This window comes from Pinus tabuliformis, chromosome 6, assembly GCF_031772625.1.
Source record: "Pinus tabuliformis cultivar Carrire ecotype Pingquan chromosome 6, CPIR1, whole genome shotgun sequence".
NCBI lineage: Eukaryota > Viridiplantae > Streptophyta > Pinopsida > Pinales > Pinaceae > Pinus > Pinus tabuliformis.
Window position 1 is genome coordinate 134277006 of NC_142292.1, and position 10838 is coordinate 134287843.

Sequence of the window (10838 nt, forward strand, 5' to 3'; positions counted from 1 at the left end):
TTATTACTATTTTCTCAAGTAGATTTCCATGTTCCTCATTAATTTAAAGATGAGGAACATAGTCATGTCAATGATACTTGAACTTGGGTAGGAAGGTTATCATTAAACCCTCCCAACCACCTAAGATACACTCAATTGACTTTTCTTAATTTTAACAACTTGAAATTTTATGATTTTCTTAATTTTTACAACTTGAAATGTATTATGAAATAAATATTTTGACCATTATTAAGGATTGATATCTATCAATACCTATTTCATTTATATGAGTGTACTAATAATAATAATCATAATTTAAAATAAAGTTATAATTTAGTTAATTTTTATATTTTTTTAATCTTAATTATATAATATGTGATAAAAGATAAATATTTTATTGTTTATCTATATTTACCAATTATTTAATTTATACTAATTATAAAAAAAATTAATCAAATATTTTAATTTATATAATTTTATAATTAATCAAATGTTTTAATTTATATAATTTTACCCGATATAAAAACTGGTTATGGAAAAAAATAATAATATCTTTTAATTTATATAATTTTACCAGATATAAAAACTCGTTATAGAGAAAAATATTAATATCTTTATTATCTTGCAGCCGGCAGGTATTAGGTATTTGATAAACCGTTAACTATTCATCAACTTATCCTTTGACCAAAAATCAAACACTCATTTATAAAAATAACATTATAAAAATATTTATTTATTTAATTTATTTATTTTTTAACATCTTATTGGTTAATTTGCCTCCAGTCTTATTGAGTAATCATACTTATTGGTTAATTTGCCTCAAGTCTTATTGAGTAATCATACTTACATGGCGAGATGCATTTCGTATATTGACATTAGATAGATGGATAAGTGGGAACACACATCCAATGCATTTATAGTGTCAATTTCATCCAGTGACTTTCTTTATTCCAAGACTCTTCACCTTACTTACCATGAAGCTTATGCACATCTATGGGAAGTTGGAGGGTTTCTGCATTAATTATTTTTTTATGCAGAATTTTAAATTTAAAAATAGTGTCAAGTATATATTAATGGACTAGACAAAACAAAGCCCTCATGAGGGCCGTGACCTTAGAAGAGCTGGAAGATGTCGTGAAGACTATGAAAAAAGGGACTGCTCCTGGACCGGATGGTTTCACAGTGGACTTCTACCAGGCAAGCTGGCACTTCTTGGGGAACGAGATACTGGACTTAGTAGAAGAATCAAGAATAAATCAAAAGGTATGGCATGCTCTTAACTCAACCTTTTTTACCCTCATACCTAAGGGAGACAACTTAGAAGAGGCGAGTGGCTTCAGACCTATAGCTCTTTGTAATGTCATTTACAAAATGATAACTTCTCTGATTGCCAAAAGACTAAAACCTCTCTTAGACAATCTTATCTCGGCTGAACAAACTGGTTTTGTGGAAGGACGGCAAATTCTTGATGGGCTGGTGGTAACTCAGGAGGTGATTCACTCCCTAAAGGTTAAAAAACAAAAAGGAATGCTGATTAAATTGGATTTATCCAAAGCATATGATAGGCTGAATTGGAAGTATTTAGAAACAGTCCTGGAGAGATTTGGTTTCCACCAAAGATGGATTGCATGGATTCATAACCTGATCTCCTCTCCCCACTTTTCCATTCTGGTTAACGGAAGCCCCTCAAAAACCTTTAATGCCTCCAGAGGCATCCGTCAGGGAGACCCTTTGTCCCCTTTCCTTTTCATTCTAGCCGCGGAAGGACTTGGTCGATTTATTAAACAAGAAAGAATAGCAAATAGAATCAAAGGGCTGAAACTCTGGGGAAACAACCTACCTTTAACACATCAACAATTTGTTGATGACATTATGTTGTACGGGGAACCAACGGTAAGAGAAGTTCGTCACCTTAAGAGAATCCTAGAATTATTTGCCGAGGCCTCTGGGTTAGAAATTAATAAAGACAAGTCTTGCATCTTCATCTTCAATACAATGGAGCAGATCAAATCTCATCTAATTAGAATTCTTGGATTCAAGAAAGGAGAATTGCCTACTAAATATTTAGGTAATATTCTGGACCTCACCTCAAAAAAGGTGAAGAACTGGCAAGGAATCCTTGACAAACTAATCAAAAAGGTCTCAAATTGGGCTTTCAGAGTTCTGAATATCGCTGGCAGAGTTGTTCTTGCCAAGTCGGTCCTTCAGGCGATCCCTATATATCCATTAGCGATTATGGCTGCCCCAGCTGGGGTTTGTGCCAAAATTAGGGAAATAATAAGGAAATTTATCTGGAGTGGTTCTGACCAGAAGAAAAAATGGGCCCTGGTCTCGTGGAGTCAGCTGATAGAGCGAAAAGAAAAAGGAGGTTTAGGTCTAAGGGACCCGGAAATTCTTAATAAAGTGTTGGGAGCTAAACTGTGGTGGAGGTGGCTCAGTGGTGGAAATGACCTATGGAAAAACATATGGAGGACCAAATATAGAATGCCAAACTCTCCAGAGGACATCCTAAGACAGCAGGAAATCCCCAAAGGCTCCTCTATTTGGGATCTTGCCTCCCAAAACAGAGATCTAATTAGCAATCATACCTTCTGGGAAATTAGAGGAGGCAGGGAAGCCAACTTCTGGGAAGATAGGTGGCAGCAGCGTGAAAGGTTAATTAATAATCAAGACCTCTTGCAGATACGGGGTAGAATTGAAAGAAACAGACCCAGTGTTAAAGACTATTGGAAAATAAATGAAATGTCGGAGGGATGGAGAGTCTGGGAAGACCCGACAGAGTGGGATCGGGAACTTTCCCCCGAGCTCCAGGAACATTACAGAAAAGAAATGGGATCAAGGAAAATCAGAGTACGACATGGGAAAGATATCCTTCGATGGGGATACTCTATGAAAGGGATATTCACAACGAAAGAGGCCTACTTCTTAAAGGACGCTCAAGACAGAGATGACAGGAATATGGACTGGAAAACCATCTGGGAAAGCAACTGGTGGCCTAAGGTATCCATCTTTGTTTGGCTAGCTTCTAAAAACAAAATTCTGACCTGGGATCGAATTCAAAAGAAAGGATTCATTGGCCCTTCACGTTGCTACCTATGCAACAAGGATACTGAGACTAGAGATCATCTGCTGATCAATTGCTCCTTCACAGAGCAACTCTGGAGGATGACTAAACGACTGTTCAACAAAACAGGTTTTCATATCAGAGATTTCACTGATTTGGTTTTCCAGTGGAGCAAGGAAACCTTTCAGTGCAGGGTTGTCCAGAGGGCTTGGAACCTCATCTCTCCCTTCATACTATGGATGATCTGGAAGGAGCGAAACAGGAGGGTGTTTCAGAACTCTGCAAAAAATCCAGAGATTATTTGGGATCGGGTGATTGAAAGTATGCGTGAGACTATCCTGGTCGAAAAATGGGATAATGATGATTGGAAAACAAACTTGGAAGAACAGGAAATTTTAAACAAGTTAAATCTTAAAATAGAAATGGTTCACTTCAAATGTTCGACCACTCAAGACATGCGAATTCAAAGTCCAGACAAATTCAGGTATCCGCGAGATCAGTTTATCAAGCTCAACTTCGACGGGGCCTCGAAGGGGAACCCGGGCGAAGCTGGCTTCGGGGGAATCTTCAGAGACAGTAACCACCAGGTAAGATGGATTTTTGCGGAATGGGGAGGGCAGATGACCAATAATGAGGCCGAGTTTTGGGCCCTGCATCAAGGTCTGTGTATTGCCATTAGGAACGGTTATACCAACCTGGAAATTTCTGGGGATTCGAAGATTGCTGTTGATATATTGAGGCGGCTCAGTAACGGGCAGGCATGGGAGAAAGTTGTCAAAAGCTGGCGCACTGCGGGCATTACTCAAGAAATTGCAGGCCTCATCAAGCGCATCGATTATAGACTCATTAGCCATGTCCGTCGCAAAGGAAATCAGCCTGCTGACTGGCTAGCCAATTGGGGCTGCCGAGGACGTGGCAACACCATGGATAGCCAATGGAGAGCCGTGGAGGGTAACCAGGAATGGAAAGAGCTGGCAAATCTAATCAAGTCCGATCATGACCATGCCACAAACGCCAATGAATGAATCAGTGAGCTGGACAGATACGGGGAGGTGGAGGCCTCGAGTAAAGGGAAGAATTCAGTTGGGACGTGCAAAAATCATCATGGAAGATTGCAGACCGAAGGATCGAGACCTCGACGGCAGTACAGTGACGGTGGATGAAGTGGCTGGGCGACAGTACACACAAGGTAAGGTAATTAATGGCCGAACTATGAGAGGTGCAGACTACGGCCCGCCGGACCTCACAGCAGAAGGGATTAATAACGATATGATGACAGGGAGTAATGATTCACAGGTGTGCTACTGGCGGCATAGGACAACCGGATTAAGCGGTTTCACGAAGGAAAGAAGTTGGATATATTCCCTAAGCTGGCCGAATGACAAAACATTATGCATATTTCTAAATTGGGTAAGGGTAGAGGTTTCCGTCAAGCATCACCAGAGAGCAGAGACCATTCCAAGGAATCAGAGAACAAGGGGCGTCCGACCGTTGCTTATCATGGAAACTAGACAGAAGCTTAGGCAGGTGGAAGAGAACCAGAGTGTCGGGGAGGACAGCAGACGCCGTAAAGGCAAAATCATAATGCAGCAGGACCCTCCTTTTGCAGTTTTGGAAATTGAGGATGATTCGGATGAAGACCCAGCCCCAGATGATGGAAGCGATCGCAGATACCTCCGAAAGAACTCGACGGAGGAAGGAAAGGAGCAAATGGAGGCGGATTTGACTGGTTTACAAGACTCGAAGGTCCGGCGCTACGGCATGAGGAAGCGCAGCCCGCCAACCGATAAGGATCCAGACCGAGATGGAAAACGGGCAAAAAGCCAGAAGGGTAAAGGCAAGATGGAGGGGGAGACTTCCAGATGTGACCAGGGGAAGAGACGAAAGCAAAAAGAAACCGTCATTCATCGAATTTGCAGGGCTGAAAAGGCCTTCAACCGCAACGCCAAACCTGCTGTCCGCAGACTCATGCAGCACCTGGAAGAAGATTCGATCCAGGATCAATCTGACGAGGAGATGGGGGAATGGGAATTCCTTATCCCTGACCCGGGGCATACTCGAGGGCGCATGTCCTTATTCAAACAGTCGCTCCACATCTACTGGGTTATGAAGGGCCTCATGGCCAAAGCGTTGGAACAGGTGGCGAAAGAAATGGTCAATCTGGCTAAAGGGGGTCCTGACATCCGCTGCGAACTGGCCTTTCTGCGTGTAGCAATGACCAAACAGGATGAGAAGCTGGAGGCTATACAGCAGCTGCTGAATCGCGTTATCCCAGCCCCAGCGGATGAAGCAGCTCAGCAACCTGATGGTGACATCGAATGATTTGAGATATGTCTAGTAACTGTAGAAATTTTTTTGGTTTTAGCTTTGTACCTGTTATAGATAGTAAAAAGCATGCAGTTCAGAGCAGTAGTTTTAGGCATAGTTTTAGTAAGGCTCATGATTGTATAGTTTATCTAGCTCAGACAACCAGACTGAGAGCCTTCTATTTTTGGGCTGCTTTTAAAAACTATCGATGGAGCTACGACCCGGTTTCCCCTAGAGGGCGGGCAAAGACTGATTATGATATGATGTAATGTTTTTTGATCGAGTAATAGAATGAGAAACACCACAGCTTACAAAAAAAAAAACATTGTTATTTAATTAAATTCATAAATTATTTTTTATTTTCCTATTTTATAAAACAATTAAAGCAAATTATTTAAATTTATAGATAAAATAGAATTTTTTACTAAAATCTAATTATGCAAGCTTGCAATTTGTTATTGTTTAAAATACATTTTTACTTGAATGTGATTTGTTATTGTTTAAAACATATTTTATGGGAATGTAACTATACAATTTCAAGCAAGCTTGTAATTTGTTATTGTTTAAAATATATTTTTGAATAATTAAAAACCATCCTAGGGCACTAAAATTCTACATATTAAAAAATTTTAATTTTTCTATGGAGTATGCCTAAATATTTATAGTAATGATGATGATGATAATGGCTAACGTCCACTGAGACCAAACTTTGGTCTATCGGACCTAAAGAAACAAATTATTTAGTTTGCTTTAAGATTTTATTCCTATGCTCAAAAAGCTTGGAGAGAAGCCTCCCGAGCTCACTATAATTTTGACATCGTAAAAGGCTAGGAAGGTCAGTATTGCGACAAAGATTACGAAACTAAGATCTAATGTGGTTGTACCCAGGGCACTTGAAGAGGAAGTGGTGGTTGTACCCAGGGCACTCGAAGAGGAAGTGGTTTTCATCCTCGATGTTCCTATTCTCACAGAGATGGTAGATCAAGGTTAAAATTTATCTCCAAATTAATTATGTTTTTAATTAATTTATCTCAAATTAATTAATTAAAGAAATTGTAATATCAACATATCTCATATTGTCGATGTAATATTGGCCCATGGTAGAGTAACAAAAGCTATTCAAAATTCAAAATTTGTCATAATAAATTAAGCTTAAATTTCCATGATTAAAAATATTATTTAAGGTATATATTAATTCTTTTTATAATTAATAATAATGTAAAATAAAAATAAAATTTAGTTATATTTTAAGTGTGAATTGTATTGATAAGCCTTTTAACATTTATCGAGAGTCTAGCTATGATTAGGTTTCTGTTGTACAAACACAAGCTCAATAACATAGGTGATGATAGACTTCCTAAGCTAGCTTTAAATTCCAGCCAAAACCACCTAAGGCTCAAGCAGGGGTGGTATAAAGACACGAGGGCCTAGTTAAACTATTGGGAGATCAACCAGAATGATGCATTGCAAAACATTAATAACATTAAAGATAGAAGGCCTGGTTAAACTATTGGGAGATCAACGAGAATGATGCATTGCAAAACATTAATAACATTAAAGATATTGTTACTTCTAAGTTCAAAGAAAAAATGTGGTGTGAGAAAGATTTAGCGCCTAAAAGAAAATTAATTTATTATAAGAAGGTAATCAACCCCACCCTAGAGGATCAAAAGTATCTCTCTATTTTAAATAGCTCAAAGAAGAAAATCAATATAGCAAAGATTAGAACAAATTCTCATGAGCTCCATAGTGAAACAGGTCGTTGGGCAATTCCTAAAACACCATGGATGGAAAGGATCTACCATCTATGTGAGAATATGAACATCAAGGATGAAAACCACTTCCTCTTAGATTGCCCGTGTACAACCACATTAGATCTCAATTTCATAATATTTGTCACAATACTGACCTTCCTAACCTTTTACAAAGTCAAAATTATAATGAGCTCAGGAGGCTTCTCTCCAAGCTTTTTGAGCATAGGAATAAAATCTTAAATCAAAACAAATAATTTTCTTCTTTAGGTCCGATAGACCAAAGTTTGGTCTCATCATCATCATCATCATCATCATCATCATTAATACCTATAACATTTTATTAAATAAATGCTATTAATTAAATTAGAAACAACACTTAAAGTTAATTTTTTAAAATTTAATTTGATTATTTTTTAAAAATAAATTTAAAATTATAAAATTTCATAAAACACTCATGTATATATATGGTACACTAATCTTACATTATATTATATTTTAGCTTATTCTTAAAATAAAATAAAATTTACATGCTATACAATTAACTTACTTTTACTTTAAAATACTCCACATAATTTTAAGTTCTAATATATATATATATATATGTATAAATAATTTTCTAGAACATGGTTAAGTTAAAATAAACAAATAAGTTAAATACATTTTCAATTTTCTTATTGTTTTTTAATAATATATTGAAAATGTATTTTTAAAATATAGATATTTCTATCTTTAACCAATTATATACATCATAAATATTATAATATGGATGGTAAAAAATAAAATAATATATTATTAGTTAATGTAATTATTATTTATAGTATTTATACAATACCATAATGACTTTGATGGAATTTTCATTAGAGTGGTACATGAAAGAAATTTAATGAAACTCTTAGAATGGACACTTTATCTATAATTAAAATATATTTTTTTAATAAAACATTATATAAACAAAAGGATATGACAAAAAATACATGAACATCACCATACCAAAGTTGTAAAAAGAAAAAAACACTCACATAAAGTTGTAATAAGAGAAAAGACTCACATTAAAGATACAATTTGTCAATACCACTTATAAGAAACACTAAATTTTTTGAACTAAATGATACTTCTTATTAATTTTTGACTAATTACATTTAATTAAAATTAATCACATCATAACACTACAAAGTAAATTAATCATTAAATTAAACTAAGCGGAAAGAAAAAACGCTAACTATACATGCTTATTAAATTTTATGAAATTTAACCGAATCAAATAAACATCGACTTCTTGAGAGACACTTTATAATAAAATTTTATAAGTTTCACCATGTTAGATTTTAATTTCCTGTTTGAGATTCGAGTTCAAGTTGTGGCCTAACGTTGTCAGACGATGCTGATTTATCACATGGAGGATTTGGATTATGATTTTGATGTTTTTTAAATATTATAAATAGTATTAATTTAATTTAATATTTCGAAATACTCAATAACGTCGTAAATATGTTGACGCAGCCGAGGTTCTTTCTAGATGGTAAAAACACCAAAAGAAATAATTTTTTTTTATAATAATAATAATAATTATGAAAATTACGAGTCAAAACTGAAAGGATATATCTAGCCTAAGTTATGATTTGAAACATACGCCATTAAAAAGCATTAAAAATTACATTATTGTCTGTAAATTGGAGCATTTATTGATCTTACTTGGGCTTCTCACTCATTTTATTTTCTTTTACTAAATGGCAGATCCTCTGATCCCATGCCGTTCCCTCTTCCACTCGCATTCGCTGTCACGGTTTTCTCTTCCCTTCTCTTTCTCTTCTGCACCTTGTGACCTGCGGCCAACGATTTTCAGAACTGGAAGCTATGGCCAGGGGAAAGTTAACGAGAGCCCTGGACCCGCGGAATCTGAAGGCAGCGCGATCGTAGGCGAGAGCGGCTTCTTCGGCGGTGTCGAAAGTGCCCAGCCAAATTCTGGCCCCCATCTTGGCGGGGTCCCTAATTTCCGCTGTGAATTTACCCCACGGCCGCCGCCTGACTCCTCTGTATTGTCTGGCCCTGATCTGCTTCATCTCTCCATTCTGCTCCTCATGTGCCTGTGGCTTTACGTTAAACGCCTCTGCTCTCATAACTGCGCATACAGAAGAAGAAGAGGAAGAGTCCTGTGCTTGTGTATATTCATTCTCATTCTCTTCTGATGTTGATTTGCTGCTCCTATTTTGGCATGAGCCGCTGGCAGTGGCAGTGGCGCGCAGATAATCTCTGGTGCCATGAGCGCCATGAGCGATAGGCGAGAAAGAGGGAGATGAGGACATGGGTTCAATTCCTCCTCCATCATATAGACGCATAATATCAACATCGTCCTCCTCTCCCAGCAAATGGTGGCGAATGAACTCCAACATATTCATCCTCATCCCTCCTGCAACCTCCATCGTGCTCTCTCTTCAATCACTGTAATACTCACGGCTGTATCAACTCATCTCAACTTTTCATCGCAGAGACAGGTGGGTGGTAATAGAAAGAGTGATAATTATAAAACTTTTGAGTACACTGCATCTGCACAAGCGTACTTTCTTGACATTGAAATATATATATATATATATATTCATCAACGTGCACACAGTGCACCCGTCTTCCTTGACTCTTCCTGGTTAGGTGTTACTCGACGTCAGGACCATATATGAGGATTCAGACGTACTGGGCTGGTAACGACTACCTATAACGCTAACCACTACCGTAACCACCATTAATTGATGATAATTTAATGGTGAGGTTTACATACGTGTAGTTTAATTTAAATTAGTTAATTGGGGTTTGAATAGTTAATAAGTTGTGAGTTTGTTTAATTTAAATTAGTTACTTTGGGTTTGAATAGTTGATAGGCTGTGAGTTTGATAATTAAAGCATTTATTAAAAAATAGAAATGAAAGTGAAAATATTGTGTTAAATGGTGTTTTTTGGCGAGCATCTTACTCCAACCAAAGTTTTATAACTTTATTTTTTTGGTAATGTTTTGTTCAAATTGATATGTAGAAACATAGTTTCAACTAAATGAGATGTCAATTCCAAGAAATTTGTTTTGCATAACCACTTGTCTCCTACAAAATTCATGGGCATTGTACATGATTGATATAGAGTTGAATGCAATTGTGTTTGTGGCAGTTAAAGCAGGGGAATATGAAACAAAACTTTTATTGCTATCTCTCAAATGGTGTCCCATTTTTTTGAGAGAAAAATGGAGTTGGAATGATCTATAATTTCTTATTTAGTATTGAATTAATTTTTAAATTAAATTGTAAACACAAGTTAATTAATATTTATGAATAATAAATGCAAACTCTCTATTTTATTAACAATTTCAGAACATGGTAAGGGGCGAAACGATGGAGGTTTAGGGTTTGTGTCAGACCCTGCAACGGCAGACCTACACAGACCACGGCGCCTCTGTAACAATTCTCCAACAATACGAACAACAATATACGACAAGGAATAGCGCACAAATCATGGACATCCTCCAGGGGGAGGACACGGCGCCTCCCCCCAATGATCAAGAAAACATTCAGATGCACACGGAAGATAACGGGAAAAAGCCCCAGGAAGAAACGGGAACAATTCCTGGTACACAGACAGATAATACAGAAAGAAATGTGGCTCCCAAAGCAAAATCGGCTACCTGTAAGCCTGTTGCAGCTGAAAGACCTAAGATTGAGCTCCCAAGTCAAAGAATCAATACCCAAATCCAGTAT

At 36.9% G+C, this 10838-nt stretch overlaps 1 pseudogene; it reads right to left on the reverse strand.

Moving 5' to 3' along the window:
• Positions 1-8740: 8740 nt before the first annotated feature.
• On the reverse strand, positions 8741-9577 carry LOC149257718 (uncharacterized; annotated as a pseudogene).
• Positions 9578-10838: the final 1261 nt, after the last annotated feature.